Below are 20,961 nucleotides of genomic sequence, written 5' to 3' on the forward strand. Positions count from 1 at the left end.
ACAGTGACTTGGCCCTCTGTTTAAAAAGTTTGAGGACGCCTGATCTAAAGACTCCCAAAGACTCCTCAAAGAGGAATCTGGGATGTAAACAGGTGGGGAAGTGTTCAAGGGAAGAAGGAGGTAGGTGCAATGGGAGAAGTCTGTGTGTGCTGAGAATACGGGTATAGAGGTGGACAGTAACTGCACTCTGCAAAGGCCCAGAGGAAGGAAAATATCATACCATGTAAAGGGAACACTAAGTGGCCTCGTTCAGCTTAAACATGGAACAAGAGAAGTGGATGCAGATGATGGGAAATGCTTGGCAGAGGGTCCAGAGTCCCCTACTTGTTATTAGATAAGGGATGAATGAGGTTTGAAAGATATTAAGAAAATCATCATCAGCTTTTTTTTTTTAATTTTTGTTTTTGGTGGTGGTGGGGGTTTGTACACTTTGGTTTTACAACTTCTATTCCTGATTCCAGTGATTTTTTTTAAAACATTTAATATTTATTGAAGTAATTTATGTTCATAGTTTTAAAAAGCAAGTAGTATGTTCTAAAGCCCATAACCAAAAGCTGTAATCCCTCCCCCAACTTATTCTTACTCCTCAGAGCACACCACTATTTCTTTTTTTTGCTTTTATTATGAAAGATACTTATTTTTCATTTGCCAGAGTTGTAATCTCCCACAGAGGTTAAGAATTTTGCCCCAACCACTGTTCTTAGCTTGGTTAAACTCAGGTCTTGGCCAGCACAGGACTGTCCAACAACTGCTATCCTCGTCCCCCAAACCCCAAGGAGATTGAACTCCACCATGGGAAAGGGAAGTACTTTTAACTCTGATATTTGCTTCCCCACATTTAAATACTATGTGTATATTAATATATATTAACTTATAATTTTCAGAGGTTATCCAATGTGTTCCTGCTATGTAGGGCTACAAAATCCCTATCAAAACCATATTTTCTTTCTTTTTTTTTTTTGTCACACAAGGAAAGTTTATTGAAAAAAAATATGGAATGCTTCACGAATTTGCGTGTCATCCTTGCTCAGGGGCCATGCTAATCGTCTCTGTGTCGTTCCAATTTTAGTATATGTGCTACCAAAGAGAGCACTCAAAACCCTAGTTTCATGCCAGCCTGCCTGTTTAGCTGACGGCATCTATTTTCCCTTGAGTAGCCCCACCTCCAGCCCGCCTGGTTAGCTGACTGCATCTATTTCCCTTGAGTAGTCCCTCTCACCCGCCTAGCCTGTCTAGTCTTGTGGTTTTCCAGGCCAGCTGCCCACCTGTTGTTCTGGGGCTTCGTTTTAACACCATCTTGTGAAATTCCTGTTCCTCTCCCCTGTGTTGGATCCCCCGTTTCCTGGATCCCATGGTTTCCTCTTTCTTGGTTTATATCCTCATTTTTGTAGAGAACATTCTCTAGTAGCTTCCTGAGAAAAAGTGAATGGGAGGTAAGATTTGCTGAGACCTTGTTTTAATTCTATTCTTGCACATGTTTGCTTTGTAAGCTTGTAATTGAATGCTAAGTAAAATCTAACTTTCCCTGAGAATTTCTAGGCTGTTCCTCATTGTCTTCCAGCTACTCAGAGTGTTGCAGTTGACAAGTCTCAGGCTGCTGGTACTCCTTTGGCCTGGCATGATCTTTTCCATCTGTCCTCTGTCATTTCTCTGGAAGGTTTCGGATCTTCTTTTTAATCCTGGCATCTCATAGTAAAGAACCCTAATAGAGATCTTGTCTTATCCATTGTTCTAGGCACATTCTAGGAAAATTCAATCATATAAAAATTTTTGTCCTTTTTTTTTTTTATTGCCACTCTACCATTTTTTTCCTCTTTTCTCTTTCTGGAACTTATATGGCAAAATGCTGAACCTCATGGATTTTGACCCACTACATTTCTTACCTGTATACTCCCTCATTTCCATCACTGCCTGTTATTCTTCTTTCTACAAAGTTTACTTGAATTTATCTCCTACACCTCTGAATAATTTCTAAATTTTACTCAAAATTTAATTAATTTCAGAGACCCCTTTCTTACTTTCTGATTATTCATTTTCTATAGAATACTCTCATATTTCATGGATATAATAGTGTCTCTCAATTTTCTTAAAATATTATAGGTTTTTAGAAGCTTTTCTTTTGCTTCATGAAATATCTGTATCTTCTCTGAACTTCCTTAATCCTATTTTCTTCCTCTGTTTTGATTTCTATTTTAGTCTATATTTTATAATGAAGGATATCCCCAAATATGTGGTGACCCTTCTATGGCCAGGCACGGGGGCTCATACCTACAATCCCAGCAATTTGGGGGACTAAGGCAGGCGGATCATTTGATGCCAGGAATTCAAGACTAGCATGGGAAATACAGCAATCTTTACAAAAAAAGGAAATATAAAATTCATTTATATTTAGGGACAGTGAGTCTAGTTTCCAAGAAAACCCCTGAGTGGAGGCAGGGTGTACTTCCTACCTGGCAGACATCCCTGACAGGTTCCTGAGTGGGGAGGCCAGCCATTTCAGTGGGGATCCCAGTGCCAGTGACGTAATTTCTTTGGCTCTTTCGTTTCTCTATGTAAGACTCATCGGGCCCTTGCCTCAGGAGATCATCCCTAGCTTCAAGTGTCCTCTGGGAACTGTTCTGGGGAATAGTCCAGGAGACTTTACCTATTCACTTTGTGAAGCTTCATTCTCACTCCGGGGCCTACTCCCTGAGTCCAAAATGCCTCTGATTTGATACAGCCCAAGACTGTCCCTCGAGCCTCAAGCAGGGATGAGGAATTAGTAGTGGCAGGGTGAGTTAGGGGAGCAGGGCCTAGCCATTCCATACAATATGCTGCCCTGTCACGCCCCTTTTTCCAGCCGCACTCCTCCTGAGCCTCTGCTGTGTCCTGTAGGGTGAATCTACAGGCTTCTCTCAGGACCCCCCCGTCTGCTCCATATGCCGTCTTTCACAATCTGGCTGACAGGTCTTATTCAGTAACATCTCCTTGGTTTATTCTCTCTCACTCTTGGTTTCTCTGCTTTATAGGTTATTATTATTTTTTTTATTCTTTACTATGATTGCAGTGATATTTCTGGAATAGGAAGATATAAAAGGCATGTGTTCAATCTAACAAAACCAGAGTTCCTAATCTTATAAATTTTACTTTTATAGTTATATGTACTTATCATGTGCTTCATTCTAGTCTAGTTTGTTTAACCAGAGACCTTCATGTGGTATCCTAATCGACTACTAACTAGATCACAGCAACTTTTAGGGAAGTTTTACACGAAATCATTTTACCTTTTTATTACTTTTAAGGGAGCACTAGGCAAAGTGAAGTTGACCTCCTTCTGTGAATGTTATCTTTAGCAAGATGACAGCATTTCACTGTTATCGTGGCTCCAGAAGTTCAGACCCAAAATCAATTTGAGGCAGATGCCACATCAATTTCTCAATAAAAAGAAGAAAGGGAGGGAGGAAGGAAAAGAAGAAGGAAGGGCATAGGAGGAGGGAAGAGAGAGAAAGGGAGGAAGAGAAACAAGAAACAGACATAAAAGATTTAAAAGAAGAACAGTAAGAAGACTGTTCTATTAGGGCCCAAATAAATAACTATACTAAGAAAAGCTATGTAAGTTTATTAAATAAGAAGAGAAGTTACAGAAAATCATCTAGCTTTAAGATAACTCCAAACAACAACCACTGACTTGGAAGGCAATCGAACGATTTGAATGTTAACTGTCAAACTCCATTCTGTCACTCAACAACATGTACCCAAAATGCATATGAAAAGCACCATAACCAGCAAAACAAAAAAATACTGTACATGAAATTCTCACAATTACCATGTACATGCTCATATTACTTTTCAATTTATATATTGATTCCTACTGCTCTGAAAGTCACCTACTTTTAGCTAAACAATGCAAGTATGTATGTATGTACTAATGTAGATATGTGTGTATTCCTCACCTCATCCCCAGAAGAAATTTAAGTCAGCTTCCTGTTAATCCTTTTAGTTGAATATATTTTTATATTCCTGAGTATATTTCATATAAATTTGTCTATCTGAAATTAAGTAATTCTCTCTATCCTGTGTCATACTCAATTATAGGCCAATAACTTTTTAAAAAGTTAACTATCCTGTCAACAGCTCTTCCAATGTAGCTGTCATCATGTCCTGGAGCTTAAACAAATACCAGACTTTACAGATAAACTGACCTTGTTTTAAATTCCAACTCTTCCATTTATTAAATGTATGACCACAGAAAACTGACAAGCTCTCCAATGGGAGAGTGAACACAATATTATCTATTTTGCAGGGTATGATGGGGATTAAATCATATGATGCATATAAAGAACTTGGCATATTATAGGTGCCCAATAACTATTAAAATCAGAACATAAGACAATATTGAAACCTTCAACTGTCTTAAAACAGTGGTTCTCCACCTTCCTAATGCCGTGACCCTTTAATATATTTCCTTATGTTGTGGTGACCCCCCCACCATAAAATTATTTTCATTGCTACTTCATAACTGTAATTTGCTACTGTCATGAATCGTAATGTAAATATCTGATATGCAGGATCTAGTTAGGCGACCCCGTGAAAGTGTTGTTCAACCCCCAAAGGGGTCGCGTCCCACAGGTTGAGAACCACTGGTCTAAAACAACATCTTTTCTAAGTTACTAATTTTTTATTTCTGTTTTTAGGTATCATATCATGCTAAGCTGGTCGTCTGGAAGTAACCGGTTCAGTTAGCCACTATAGAGGGTGGGCAAAGTATTTTCAAAGTACTTAGTGAAAGCAATATAAAAGTGTGTGAATCAGGGAGGCCTAGACAGAAAATTAAGGAAAGTATTTGATGCTAGATCAGTTTCTTGACCTGTTTGGAATCCATTTTGTTTATCTGCACAATTAGGAGAATGGATGAAGTCCCTCCAGATTTTCATGAAAAGGAGTTTGCAGTTAGATAATTTAAAAACATGCTTCTCTCATCTTATGCCTTCTCTCTCCCCATTCTTGAAGCTTCCCTATACGTATTAGTATATTCAAGGCACCCATTCAATTTTGTTTTACCTGGCATTATGTAAACTTATTTGACTACAGACTCTCCCACTATTTTTGTTTTCTTTCAGGTAGTCTTTGTTGGCATACTTTGGAAAGGATTAGATGAGTTGGTAAGCAACTTTCTGCGAGTCTTATGACTTTAGCTAAGTATGTTAAGGAAGAAAGGGAAAATATACTATGTTGTAATTTTTATTTATTGATACTTTTCTTATAGAAGTACTTTTATAATTTTAGAGTGAAACATGTATCATGATTTCAATGAAACTAGGTATTTCAATGTTTTAGACAAATGACCACCAAACCACTGTCTGAATTGCTACATCGTTGATGAGATTTGGTTAAGAGGATAGTCAAATTACTGGGACACAATTGGCAATTCTGGGAATCAGTGAATAAAAGGAACAACTTATGTAGTGATCAGACTGCTCAGTGATCTATGTGGCCAAAACAGAATATAACTGTGAGATAAGTTAATTCTGAGGTTGTAAGACTATATTCCATATCAGAATAAATCTGAAATGGACATTCATGATCAATAATTCTTAATGCTATCATACATCAAAGTGTTAAAATTATTTTTGTTAAACACTTTTACTTGTTCTGTCAATTTACCCCCATTTACTTTTATCTGAAAGGAAGGGACTGTGCTATATGTTTCTGGAACTAAAAAGACGTGTGGTATAAAAAGGCCAAAAATCTGACTAGAAAAAGATCAAGAAGCCAAGTTTCAGCTTTGTCACCTCATGTCAGCTTCAATAAGTCTTTGGTTTTCTCATTTATAAAAATAATTATCCCTAAGGAGCTTGTGGCTTAGTTGATCATATTTACAAATTTGGAATTTTTCATTCAATGCTTTCTTACATTCCAAAATCATTCTTAATTTATCTACATAACAGAGATAAAAGTGAATGACTATTTTGATATTGTTTAACTAACTACATGCCATAGGGACCCTCTCCCCATCTGAACTGCAGGAATTCTAAGAGAACCTGTTGCAATGTTTTCCCTTTTTTTCTTGATATGTCTCTTTCCCTTCAAGGCTGCTGAGGTCAAAAGTGTTCTAGTTATTCATATTTTTTCATTAAAAAGCTACCAAAAAAAAAAAAAGAAGAAGAAGAAGAAGAACCAAACATTTTTTCTGTTTCTCAAAAAGAAACTTGAATGCCCATTGATACATGAATGTATTAATAAAAGTGTGGTACACGCATACCAAGGAGTACTACTCAGCCATAAAAAATGGTGATCTAGTATCTTTTGTAACAACCTGGATGGAACTGGAGACCATCCTACTGAGTGAAGTATCACAAGAATGGAAACACTTCACTACTCAATACTACATAGAAAGTAGTTGATGAACATTTAAGTGCACACGCAGAAGTGGAATTTAATGGAAATCAAGTAGGTGGGAGAAGCGGGAAGGGCTGGGTTAATTCATACCTAACTGGTACAGTGTACACACTTATAATTTTGACTTGAAATGTACAAAAACAAATTCGGTAACCAAAATGTGTGTGCCCCTGTAATATTCTGAAATGTAAAAAAAAAAAAAAACCCACATACACACACATTTCACCACATACAAATTAAAAAACAACAACAACAACAACAAAACCTGACCCACTTGGTCAGGTCACCTGGTAGAGTGACCAACTGTCCTGGTTTGTCCATTATCAAGGCACTGGGACTCTCTGTGTTAAAAATGGGGCCCCCTATAAACCAAGAGAGTAGGTCATCTTAGTGGTAGCTTGAGAGAAGGATTGAATGAGGCATGGATACCTGCATCAGAAAGCTTCAATTCTATTCTTCCTATTATAAGTACTCTTCTTTCACTTCTAAAGCAGCTGTGGAAAGCAATCAAACACCAGATGCATGAATGAATTTAATGACCTTTAAGTTTCCTTTACACCAGTGGTTCTGAATTCTGGTTTCTGTAAAATCATCTGGTTAGATTTTTAAGAATGATACTAACTCCCTGATTTAATTGGCTTGAAAGTGAGGCCGTCATGAGCGCTTACAGTCTGTTGAAAGTTCCCCAGGGATTCTTATGTAAGTCAAGGCTAACAAACTGCATATATATATTCTGAGATTCAAATTATAGGTATAGGTCTAGCAAGAGCTGTTCAAAGCAAGAAGAAATCCACTTTATGACTTCTTACTTTTAAAATATTACATGCAAGTTTCTACTTCACATTTAAAACAAATGAGCACCCACAAACTGACTTTGCCTATATTTATTTATTCACCTAGGATTCATGACATGTAAGTTTTTTCCTTGCATACATGTAAGTTTGCGTTCTGACCATCAATTACCACCATCTACAGATGTTGTTTCTTTTTATAAGAAAACCGTATTAGGCACTGTGGACCATAAAGACTCAAAATGCAGTATCTCTCTGTGCGTTCAGGGAGCCTATGGTGGAGAATATGAAAGGTGACAAAATGATCAAGGCAAATGACCCCAAGAGGAGCTCAGGGAGGAGATCCTGGCATGAAATGGTAGGAAATCTTCACAAAGAAGACATGATTTTAGGAAGGTATTTAGGACTGGGTAGAATTTCAATAAGAAGATCAGAAAAAATAATTCCAAACAGGAAGAAAAGCAGTGCAGAGGTGGGTAAGAAGCAAACAGATTACCAAAGTTAAATATATATATATAAACGATGAAGTTCACATTCTGAACAGTACGAACTATATCTAAAGATGCACATAGCTTGTGTGAGGCCAAATGCTGAGTAAGGGAACATAATTAGCCCAATCACTTTTTCCGTGCTAACTACTGAAGACATTGAGAAAGAGAATTAGACTGGCTGATAAAGCAGCTGGTTCAGCATAAACACACAGACACGCTTGGTCTATAATGCAGAGAATAAGCCACTGAGCAGCGACAGCCCAGCCCCTTCCCTCTCCTACTGGGCCCACTGAAAAGAAAAGATTCAGTCAGCTCCGACATTGAGGAAGGCTGCTTGGGGTCACTGCCAAATCCCTGATGTTATTACTTTATCTGATCTGAGGAGGATAAATCTTGAAGAAATAGATTTAGAACACAAATCATGTAAAGGTACATGCTATCTTATATATCATGTTATTGACTGATTATCAATCATTGATTTTCTATTACTTTTATAATAAAATGGACTTTCCTCTGGTTTTTGGAAATAAAGAACCTCTGTTCCACTTGTCTTAGATTCCTAGAGTGCTTACTTCTCATATTTATTCCAATATCTGGTCTTCATGTAAGATATTAACTAAATGCCAATGAATGAACTAGCTATGCAACTCAGGAAGTCAGTTGACAAAATTAACATTTAGAAGTAGGCACCACTGGTTATTTCACACATTATTAACTTATATTACAATTCAAATAAGCTTACAGCTGGCAAAAAAAAATCTTCTGTAAAGTGATCTCAAACATAATAGGCTTAATCAGAGATAAATTAAATTAGGTAGTCATGCATACTATAGCATATTAATTCTGAGTAGTTATTAAATATATTTTCTGTTATCACTGGTGTGAACAACATTACATGCAAACAAATTCTTCAAGAGGATAGCAAATAAAGTTTATGTTTGGGATGTTATGTGCCTGGCAATTTCCCATGTTTTCTTAAAATGTTAAATAATCTTTTCTGCTAATAATGGTACCAGGTTAAGTCCCCATAAATGAGTCAAATTCACTCCCAGGTATCTAAATAAATGAAGAGCAGATAAAACTGTTAAGTGTGGTTTTGGATTTTTCCAAAGGAAACTTTTCTTTTCTTCTTTTTCTTTTGTCTTTTTTTTGAGACAGAGCCTCAAGCTGTCACCCTGGGTAGAGTACCGTGACATCATAGCTCACAGTAACCTCCAACTTCTGGGATCAAGCGATTCTCCTGCCTCCGCCTCCCAAGCAGCTGGGACCATAGGTGCCCGCCACAACATGGGGCTATTTTTTTGTTGCAGACGTCATTGTTGTTTGGGGGGCCTGGGCTGGATTCGAACCTGCCAGCTCAGGTGTATGTGGCTGGTGCCTTAGCGGCTTGAGCCACAGGCACCGAGCCCAAAGGAAACTTTTCTAATTTATATGGCAATAAAAACAAAGCATTAATTTTGTTAGAGAAAAATTGTCTAAAATATAAGGTAATGAAGAGTTATTATGTTAAAAATTGATAGATATCATTCTCTGAATATTCAAAGAAGGAAATTATTAAGGTTGAGTGCTATTTTGTAAGCAAGATCCTATCATTGTCTATTTCTTTACACATGCTAGCAAGTGGTGCTTTTATGAAAGAAAATAAGAAGATACATCTAAGCTATTATGCACACACAGACAATCATGGTTCCTTCTTTGATGCACTTTTGCCATATCTCTTAATTGTTTCATTAATCAACCAAATGCTTTAATTTCTATATCCAGAAGCAATTCAAATTACTAAGGCATGATGCGACCCACCCCTAGTCTGAGAAACATGTTTGACACTCTTTGTGTTTTGCATATTTAAAACTCAATGTAAGGTGACAAGAACATTAAGCTGCCCAGTGAGCAAAATGTGAAACTAATCACTATCTGTTCTACAGATCCTGGACACAGTAATTGTCAAATTAAAGGCCCTAGAAGAACTAGGCCATCCGATTCAAAAAGCATCACTTTGGAAGGGCTAATGAAGATGAATGTATGCAGCCAGTCTTACTGACAACTCCTTCAAACTCCGGCAGACTGAGAGAGAAACACTACATTATTTGTTTCCTGTATAGTACACACCATGTAGAACTTTTGTTATTTAAGGGAAAAAACCCCAACTACTCACAGTATCTTGTATGTGTAAATACCTGTGGGCTGAATTAAAACTAGCAATTACTCTTGAAAAGCCAATGCTTTCCTTTTTAAGCTTTCAAACTGGGATAAGCATTCTTATTAAAGTGTTAGATTTGTATCTTTATGACAACCAGGTTCGAATATATGTAAAGCCTACACACAAAAAAAAGAAATAATCTCATTTTAATGAAGTTGCTATTATTCACTCATTCACCCATTCGTCTATTTTTTTTTGACACTTACTGAATACCCACCCACTATGTGCCAGGCACTGTGCCTGATACTTGGCATACAGAGATGATTGGTATTTCCTTAAGGAGCTTATGAACTATTGCAAGAATTAAAAATTCTTACAGGCATAGATTCAGGCAGCTAAGGACTATGTGCTATTGTAATAATGTTTTCAGAATGTGAGCATTTCAGCAGAAGGCTCACTCTTGAGCTGTATTCTAAGAAGATTTTCAAAGAGTTTTTGAGCATGAACAGTCTTCTAAGCTGAAAAAATAATAGCATGTGCAAAATCAACAAGAAGGTCATGGTCATGGTCAGCTTGAGCAAAAGAAATTGTCTTCAAAATATATGAAGAAAATAAATAACAGGAGGCAAGTGGTCAGCAGATGAAAAATGAAAGCTAGACAAGGGTAAGAATATAGAGATCCCCAGAAGACATGACAAGATGTTTGGACTTAATCCTAGAGAAGTTTCCAAAATATGTGCCAGAGAATTCAGGGACTCGGGAGCGAAGCAGGCAAATGGGGAGAGAGTGAACCAAGCGAGGGGAGGACAGGCAGGCGGGTTTCTGGCCTGTGACCCTACTGCAACTACAGTAGCTTTGATAATACTTTTTTGATATATTTGTCCCTCCTAATATTATTATGTTTAAATAACATTTTTACTTTAGAAAAATCTTAGATTCACAAAAAAAAAATTGCAAACATAATAAAGTTCCTAAATATCCCTCTTCCAATTTTCCCTGATATTAACATTTCACATTACCATCATACCTTATCACAACTAAGAAGCCAACATCAGTGCATTACCTACCATTCACTAACTCAAGACTTCATTTGGATTTTTACTAGTTTTCCCAGAAGTGTCCTTTCTCTGTTCCAAGATCCAATGCAGGATATCACCGTACAATGAGTCATCGTGCCTTTTTAGTCTCTCCAGTTCTGTGTCAGTTTCCTTCCTTGTTTCTCCTGATGTTGAGTCCTGAGGAGCATCAGCCAAGTATTTTACAGAATATCCCTCCCTTTGGGGTTGTTGATGTCTTCCTCATGACTGACTAGGGTTATTGGCAAGAAGATCACACAAGAGAGGTAAACTGCCCTTAATGTCACATCAGGGGCAGGCAAGTGACATCAACATGATTGTCATCAAGGGATGTCAGCCCTGATCACTTGGTTAAGGTAGGGTTTATTGGATTTTTTCTTTTCTTTTTTTTTTTTTTTTATTAAATCATAGCTGTGTACATTAATGTGATCATGGGCACCATACCCTGGTTTCATAGACTGTTTGACACATTTTCATCACACTGGTTAACATAGCCTTTCTGGCATTTTCTTAGTTATTGTGCTAAGACATTTACATTCCACATTTACTAAGTTTCACATATACCCTTGTAAGATGCACCACAGGTGTAATCCCACCAATCTCCCTCCCTCTGCCCACCTCCCCGCTCCTGCCCCTCTCCCTTTCCCCCTTCCCCCTATTCTTAGGTTGTAACTGGGTTATAGTTTTCATGTGAAAGCCATAAATTATGTTTACTGGATTTTTCAACTGTGAAGTTACTGTTTTTCCTGTGTAGAGACCACTTCACTATGTCCAGCCCACATTTAAAGGGGAGGGTAAGCTTCAGTCTCTGGAGGGAGATGATACCTCTACTATTTGGAATTCTTGCATGAGGAAGGTTTGTCCCTTCTACTCCATGTATTTATTCCTTCGATCATTTATTTATGTCAGGATGAACTCAGGTACATCTATTTTACACTTCTAGGTGTAATTAAAAACCATGTTATGTACTTTGATACTCAGATTATCCCAGCTTTGGTCCTTGGGAACCCTTTCAAGATGGTTCCTGGATCCCTCTGACTTGCCTGCATCCTCTTGTTTCTCGAGCACTTAATCTTTTTTTGGGGATACCAGATGCTCCCGGATAATGTACATTTGCTACCCCGGCCATTCAACCTGCCACTTCCCAAGGATCCCTACTGTCCATTTTTTTTTTTTTTATTGTTGGGGATTCATTGAGGGTACAATAAGCCAGTTACACTGATTGCAATTGTTAGGTAAAGTCCCTCTTGCAATCATGTCTTGCCCCCATAAAGTGTGACACACACTAAGGCCCCACCCTCCTCACTCCATCCCTCTTTCTGCTCCCCCCCCCATAACCTTAATTGTCATTAATTGTCCTCATATCAAGATTGAGTACATAGGATTCATGCTTCTCCATTCTTGTGATGCTTCACTAAGAATAATGTCTTCCACTTCCATCCAGGTTAATACGAAGGATGTAAAGTCTCCATTTTTTTTAATGGCTGAATAGTATTCCATGGTATACATATACCACAGCTTGTTAATCCATTCCTGGGTTGGTGGGCATTTAGGCTGTTTCCACATTTTGGCAATGGTAAATTGAGCTGCAATAAACAGTCTAGTACAAGTGTCCTTATGATAAAAGGATTTTTTTTTCCTTCTGGGTAGATGCCCAGTAATGGGATTGCAGGATCAAATGGGAGGTCTAGCTTGAGTGCTTTGAGGTTTCTCCATACTTCCTTCCAGAAAGGTTGTACTAGTTTGCAGTCCCACCAGCAGTGTAAAAGTGTTCCCTTCTCTCCACATCCACGCCAGCATCTGAAGTTTTGAGATTCTGTGATGTGGGCCATTCTCACTGGGGTTAGATGATATCTCAGGGTTGTTTTGATTTGCATTTCTCTAATATATAGAGATGATGAACATTTTTTCATGTGTTTGTTAGCCATTCGTCTGTCGTCTTTAGAGAAAGCTCTATTCATGTCTCTTGCCCATTGATATAACGGATTGTTGGCTTTTTTCATGTGGATTAATTTGAGTTCTCTATAGATCCTGGTTATCAAGCTTTTCTCTGATTGAAAATATGCAAATATCCTTTCCCATTGTGTAGGTTGTCTCTTTGCTTTGATTATTGTGTCCTTAGCTGTACAGAAGCTTTTCAGTTTAATGAAGTCCCATTTGTTTATTTTTGTTGTTGCAGTTGCCATGGCAGTCTTCTTCATGAAGTCTTCCCCCAGGCCAATATCTTCCAGTGTTTTTCCTATGCTTTCTTTGAGGATTTTTATTGTTTCATGCCTTAAATTTAAGTCCTTTATCCATCTTGAATCAATTTTTGTGAGTGGGGAATGGTGTGGGTCCAGTTTCAGTCTTTTACATGTAGACATCCAGTTCTCCCAACACCATTTATTGAATAGGGAGTCTTTCCCCCAAGGTAAGTTCTTGTTCGGTTTATCAAAGATTAGGTGGTTGTAAGATGTTAGTTTCATTTCTTGGTGTTCAATTCGATTCCAAGTGTCTAGGTCTCTGTTTTTGCGCCAGTACCATGCTGTCTTGAGCACTATGGCTTTGTAGTACAGACTAAAATCTGGTATGCTGATGCCCCCTGCTTTATTTTTGTTACTAAGAACTGCCTTAGCTATACGGGGTTTTTTCCAGTTCCATACAAAATGCAGAATCATTTTTTCCAAATCTTGAAAGTACGATGTAGGTATTTTGATAGGAATGGCATTGAATAGGTAGGTTGCTTTGGGAAGTATAGACATTTTAACAATGTTGATTCTTCCCATCCATGAGCATGGTATGTTCTTCCATTTGTTAATATCCTCTGCTATTTCCTTTCTGAGGAGTTCATAGTTTTCTTTACAGAGGTCCTTCACCTCCTTCGTTAGGTATATTCCTAGGTATTTCATTTTCTTTGAAACTATGGTGAAGGGAGTTGTGTCCTTAATTAGCTTCTCATCTTGACTGTTATTGGTGTATACAAAGGCTACTGACTTGTGGACATTGATTTTATATCCTGAAACATTACTGTATTTTTTGATGACTTCTAGGAGTCTTGTGGTTGAGTCTTTGGGGTTCTGTAAGTATAAGATCATGTCATCAGCAAAGAGGGAGAGTTTGACCTTCTCTGCTCCCATTTGGATTCCCTTTATTTCCTTGTCTTGCCTAATTGTATTGGCTAGAACTTCCAGCACTATGTTGAATAGTAAAGGTGACAGAGGACAACCTTGTCTGGTTCCAGTTCTAAGAGGAAAAGCTTTCAGTTTTACTCCATTCAGTAAAATATTGGCTGTGGGTTTGTCATAGATAGCTTCAATCAGTTTTAGAAATGTGCCACCTATGCCTATACTCTTCAGTGTTCTAATTAGAAAAGGATGCTGGATTTTATCAAATGCTTTCTCTGCATCTATTGAGAGGATCATGTGATCTTTATTTTTGTCTCTGTTAATATGGTGGATAACGTTTATGGACTTGCATATGTTAAACCAGACTTGCATCCCTGGGATGAAGCCTACTTGATCATGATGAATGACTTTTTTGATGATAAGCTGTAATCTATTGGCTAGGATTTTGTTGAGAACTTTTCCATCTATATTCATGAGTGAGGTTGGTCTGAAATTCTCCTTTTTGTTTGGGTCTTTTCCTGGTTTTGGTATCAGGGTGATGTTTGCTTCATAGAATGTGTTGGGGAAGATTCCTTCTTCCTCAATTTTTTGGAATAATTTCTGCAGTACAGGAATAAGCTCTTCCTTGAAGGTTTGATAGAATTCTGGAGGGAAGCCATCTGGACCAGGGCATTTTTTAGTTGGAAGCTTTTTTATTGTTTCTTTGATCTCAGTGCTTGAAATTGGTCTGTTCAGGAGCTCTATTTCTTCCTGGCTGAGTCTAGGGAGAGGGTGTGATTCCAAATATTGATCCATTTCCTTCACATTGTCAAATTTCTGGGCATAGAGTTTCTGGTAGTATTCAGAGATGATCTCTTGTATCTCTTTGGGATCAGTTATTTCCCCTTTATCATTTCTGATTGAGGTTATTAGAGATTTTACTTTTCTATTTCTAGTTAGTCTGGCCAAAGGTTTATCTATTTTATTTATTTTTTAAAAAAACCAACTCCTTGTTTCATTAATTTTCTGAAGGATTCTTTTGTTTTCAATTTCATTGATCTCTGATTTGATTTTGGATATTTCTTTTCTTCTACTGAGTTTAGGCTTAGATTGTTCTTCTTTTTCCAATTCCATAAGATCTCTTGTGAGATTGTTGATGTGCTCTCTTTCTGTTTTTCGAATGTAAGCATCTAAAGCAATGAATTTTCCTCACAAAACTGCTTTTGCAGTATCCCACAGGTTTTGGTAGCTTGTGTCTTCATTGTTGTTATGCTCAAGGAAATTAATGATTTCCTGTTTTATTTCTTCCTTCACCCATCTGTTATTCCACAGAAGATTGTTTAATTTCCATGCCTTTGGGTGGGTTTGAGCATTTTTGTTAGAGTTGAGTTCCACCTTTAGTGCCTAATGGTCTGAAAAGATACAAGGTAAAATTTCAATTCTTTTGATTCTGTTGATATTTGTTTTGTGTCCCAGGATATGATCAATTTTGGAGAATGTTCCTTGGGGTGATGAGAAGAATGTATATTCTTTTTCTTTGGGGTGGAGTGTTCTATATGCGTCTATCAAGCATAGTTGTTCTAGGGTCTCATTTAAATCTCTTACATCTTTGTTTAATTTCTGTTTAGAGGATCTGTCCAGCTCTGCAAGAGGTGTGTTAAAGTCCCCTGTTATGATGGTATTATCAGATATCATATTGCTCAGACTGAGTAAGGTCTGCTTCAAGAATCTGGGAGCATTTAAATTGGGTGCATAAATATTTAGAATTGAAATGTCTTCTTGTTGTATTTTTCCCTTGACCAATATAAAGTGACCATCTTTGTCTTTTTTGACTTTAGTTGCTTTAAATCCACATGTATCTGAAAATAAGATTGCAACTCCTCTTTTCTTCTGAATTCCATTTGCCTGAAAAATTGTCTTCCAACCCTTGACTCGGAGCTTTAATTTGTCTTTTGAAGCCAGGTGTGTTTCTTGCAGACAGCAAATGGATGGCTTGTGTTTTTTAATCCAGTCAGCCAATCCATGTCTCTTCAGTGGGGAATTCAAGCCATTAACATTTATTGAGATAATTGATAAGTGTGGTAGTATTCTATTCGTCTTAATTGGTGAGAGTCCATTGCTTAGTTTTATCTTTTGCATCAGTGTGGAGGTTAGGTTCTGTCCTTTGATTTCTGAGTTCTTACTTTGCTGCTGATATATTGTGGTTGTCAGTGTGCAGAACAGGTTGAAGTATTTCCTGTAGAGCTGGTCTTGTTGTGGAGAATTTCCTCAATGTTTGTATATCCGTAAATGATTTGATTTCTCCGTCAATTTTGAAGCTTAGCTTAGCAGGGTACAGAATTCTGGGCTGCAAATTGTTCTGTTTAAGTAGATTAAAGGTAGATGACCATTGTCTTCTTGCTTGGAAAGTTTCATTAGAGAAGTCTGTGGTCACTCTGATGGATTTGCCCCTGTAGGTCAACTGGCGCTTACTCCTGGCAGCTTGCAGAATCTTTTCTTTTGTCTTGACTTTGGACAGGTTCATCACAATGTGTCTTGGAGAAGCTCGGTTAGAGTTGAGGCGACCTGGGGTCCAATAGCCCTCTGAAAGCAGTGTGTCAGAATCTTTGGTGATGTTTGGGAAATTTTCTTTTATAATATTCTCTAGCATGGCTTCCATACCTCCGGGGCATTCTTATTCCCCTTCTGGAATTCCTATAACTCGTATGTTGGAACGCTTCATAAAGTCCCATAATTCTGACAGTGAACGTTCTGCTTTCTCTCTCTTCTTTTCTGCCTCTTTTACTGTCTGAGTTATCTCAAGAACTTTGTCTTCTACCTCTGAAATTCTTTCTTGTGCATGGTCTAACCTGTTGCTGATACTTTCCATTGCATCTTTAAGTTCCCTAATTGACTGTTTCAGTTCCTTCAGGTCTGCTATATCCTTTTTATATTCTTCATATCGTTCATCTCTTATTTGATTCTGTTTTTGGATTTCCTTTTGGTTATTTTCCACTTTATTAGCAATTTCCTTCATTGTTTCCATCATTTCTTTCATTGTTTTCAACATGTGTATTCTAAATTCCCTTTCTGTCATTCCTAACATTTCTATACTGGTGGAATCATCTGCAGTAGCTACCTCATGGTCCCTTGGTGGGGTTGTTCTAGACTGGTTCTTCATGTTGCCTGGAGTTTTCTGCTGATTCTTCCTCATGAGTGATTTCTTTTATCTGTTTCCTTGCCCTAATTTTCCTTTCACTTCCTCTTGCTCTTTAAGTTCTTGTGCCTGTGGACTAAGGGTTACAGGACCAGAAGGGAGAGAAGGTTGAAGAGCAAAAAAAGGGGATGAAAGAAAGGAGGACCGAGTGATAAGAAAAAAAGAAAGATAGAGAAAGGAGAGGGGGTGGGTATAAGGAATATTGACAAAAAGAAGAGAGGCACAGAAAGAGGGAGACAGGGCAATATAGGTGTACAGTAGGGTACTTTGACAAACCTTAAAAAACCCCACCTTCTGGGGGTGCCCAGTTGCGTGGTTCCCTTGAGGTCAGCAGCTCTTTGCTAACCTGATCAGACACAGTACCCCACCTCCACCAAGTAGAGAGGAAAGACAAAAATGCTATAAATCAAACCAAAAGAAGCAAACCGAAAACTTTACGGGGATACAATTGGGTGAAAAACCAAATGATAGCGGTAGAAACACTAGCAAAAATGAAGTTGAAGTTATTAAAAAAGGCAGCAATGGGAAATTATAATTAAACTAGGAAAATTGAGAAAGAAAAAGGGATCTGTGTGGAAAAGATTGAAATTAAAAAAACAAAAGAACATCAGCAACGTCAAAATAAACGAACAAAAAAAACAACCAAACAAAAAAAAAAAGAAGAAAAAAATACACAACCAAAAACAAAGCAGTTTGTATATGTTATTGAATATTGTCTGGGCAACACCTGGTCTTCTGGGGTATGAGATGTTAGTCACAGTTCTGATACGACTGGAGGCTGCTGATTTCTCAAACCCCAGCAGGTAGACACCCTAAATCTCTCTTCAGCCTACTTAAAAGGCACTTTGAACTTGTAAACTTGCTGAGCAGAAGCTTTCTCAGCTTTCTTGCCGGAATCGCTGCTGAAGTGGCTATCCACTTACCCAGTGTGCCAAAACCGGTCTTACTCTGCCCCTGAGGGTTAGGGCTGCAAGGCGGCTCAGACCCCACCCTTAGGCTACTTGGTTGCTGGTTACCAGCTCCCACCCATTTCTAGCTCTGTGACCCTGAGGGCGGAGCTTGCCGGGGCAGATCACTTACAGTGTCTCCCTGTGACCCACCGCCAAACACTATTAGCTCCGTCTGGCTCAGCGGCTCAGACTGGGGCCCTAGACAACAGCCAAAGTTCTCCGCACTCCCGCTCAGGCCTTCCCCAAGGCAGTTCAACTCAGTGCCAAGTCCAAGGACATCAAAGCAGTTCACAGGTAAGGCCTTTCTGGTTTGCAGTCTCGCTGCTACTGAACTTACAGTTGTGGGCGGGTTTAGACGGATTGAACACACGCGACCACTTGCCGGTTTTCCACTGTTTTAGTCCTCCTCTTGGGGTCCAGAAGTCTCTCGCTGACTCCCTGTATCCTCATAGGAGTGATGACAGGCAGTTCCCACCAGCCAGAGATGCCTGGAGTCCTATCTCCCCAGACTCACGGTGCCCCCCTACTGTCTATTTTTGAAGGATAATATTTCTACACTAAGATCTGGGTGCTTGTGGGTGTGCTCAATGCTACTATTGCATCTATGACTGCTACCAGGCCCGCTCAGCAGAAAGAGCTCAGAAATATAAATACATATTCCAACCCAGGGAGATATACATATCTATACTTGTTTTTGTTTTTGCGCTGAGTCCGTACTGACATGTCCGACTCCAATTTAGTATCATAGAGCTCATTCTAGGCTTTCCACCTTGCTTACGTGAAATTGTTCTAACAAGGAAAAGCCTGGCTCTCACCACCTACTGCCCACTTATTTATTTGTTCAACTTTAGTATTTGAGTCTTCTTTGTTTTTTTTTTTTTTGAGTTGAAATTAATTTTTTTTTTAATTTCAGAATATTAGTGGAGTACAAATGTTTTGGTTATACAAATTGTTTTTGTAGAGTTTGAGTCAAAGTGATAAGTGTGCCCCTCACCCAGATAGTGTGCACTGTACCCAGTAAGGGTGAATTCATCCCTCCTCTCCTGCCCCATCCCACCTGCTTGCTTTCTATCAAGTTTTACCACCAAATGTCCACTGAAGATAGATTTTTTGTTACTTTAAAATAACAACAGAAAAAAAGGCTTGGAAACAATGATGTAAGAGGTAGTCATTGACTAACTAGAGAAAAATGACATAATCATATGTATATTTTTAGAAACATAACCCTGGGGCTGAGTGACAAATGAATCTAAGGAGGCTTGACATTGGAGGTAAGAACGTTAGGAAGGATACTGTGATACACCACCCAGAATATAAAAAACCCCAGATAAGTGAGAAATATGGAAAGAAGAATAGACTTAAGAGATATTTTAGAAGATGAATACATAGAAAATAAGTGATTTGATGTGGAAAGAGAGAAAGAGAGAGAAAGTCAAAGATGAATATGTATTAAATCATGGAATAAGAGTGGTGCTTTTATCTGAGTCAGCAAATACACAAGAAAGGGCTTGGGAAGACAATAATTGAGTACAATCTAGGGTGCGTTAAATGGAATATCTGTGTGAATATGGTTCAAATATCTCCTAAAATATGGTTCTGAACTTCAAGAGGGTTCTCTAAGCTAGAGAAGCAAATTTTGAGATCTTAACCTCAAAAGGGAAGATTGAAAACCTTGGGAATGGACAAGAAGGCCAGGACCGTGTGAAAAATAAGAAATAAAAGTGCAGGGACAATAGCCCATATAACATTTATGTTGAAAGATACATGGTGAATCAAAACATAGAAAATGAAAAGGAGTTTTTAATTAGGTTGCATAAAATACTACAGAAGTATAATATACCTATTTTTATCCATTATCACCACTCAAATTGCTCGGTTTTTAACAAACCAGTTCAGGTTTTTCCTGGGCATATGGTAAGACTACAATTCTCATCATCCCTGTATTTAGGTATAACACTACGTCTAGTTCTACCAAAAGGAGTGGGGTACAAGTGATACTTCTCACATATAGCTCTAGTCCCACTCTTATAATCTACTGTGGGATTCTCTATTTATACCGTCTATTCCATTGATACCAGATATATGATCCAGTGGAACATTCTAAGAGTAACAGGGAATAATCATATAATGATCTAATGGATATTAAAAAAAAATGGATTAACACAATAACTAAGAAAATGCCAGAAAAGCTATGTTAACCAGTGTGATGAAAACATGTCAAACAGTGTATAAAACCAGTGTATGGTGCCCCATGATTGCATTAATGTACACAGCTATGATTTAATAATAATAAAAAAAGAAAAAAAATTATGTAAAAATTAAAAATCCATTTATGATAAAAACACTCCTCAATTGGATATAAAGAACTTTACCCAATACAATAAAAGTATCTATGAAAATCCTACAGCTAAAAATCATAAGCAATTTTAATATAATAAAAAATTCCTCACAAAATTAGGAGCAATGGCACTCTGATCACTTCTACTCAACATTTACAGGAAGTTTGAGCCATTACAATAAAGACAAATGGAATGCAAAGATAAAACTGTCTCAATGTCATTTTTTATATTGAAAAAGTCTCATAAAATCTACCAGACAACCAACAGAACTAGTAAGTAAATTTACGAAAATTAAAGGATACAACTTTTTTTTATTGAGATATAATTTACACAATGTATATCTCATCCTTTTAAAGCATACACTTCAATGCTTTCTAGTATAATCACAAGGCTATGTAACCATTTCTCTTATCTGATTCCAGAACGTTTCATCACCTAAAAAGGACCCTGCACATGTTTGCAATGTGCAAGACTCCCTACCCACAGTGTCTGACAAGCACTAATCTACTTTCTATCT

The 20,961-nt window shown here is 37.8% G+C and overlaps 1 protein-coding gene and 1 non-coding gene across 5 annotated transcripts in view; both read right to left on the reverse strand.

The window, feature by feature from the left end:
- The window catches only part of ENOX1 (ecto-NOX disulfide-thiol exchanger 1), a 730,917-nt gene that overhangs the window by 284,620 nt on the left and 425,336 nt on the right, over positions 1 to 20,961 (reverse strand). The gene's annotated exons all lie outside the window — the stretch shown is intronic.
- LOC128567031 (U6 spliceosomal RNA) lies at positions 987 to 1,093 on the reverse strand. The gene has a single exon (XR_008374706.1). It is a non-coding gene; the product is annotated as a U6 spliceosomal RNA (small nuclear RNA).

Source organism: Nycticebus coucang, chromosome 15, assembly GCF_027406575.1.
Source record: "Nycticebus coucang isolate mNycCou1 chromosome 15, mNycCou1.pri, whole genome shotgun sequence".
Lineage (NCBI taxonomy): Eukaryota > Metazoa > Chordata > Mammalia > Primates > Lorisidae > Nycticebus > Nycticebus coucang.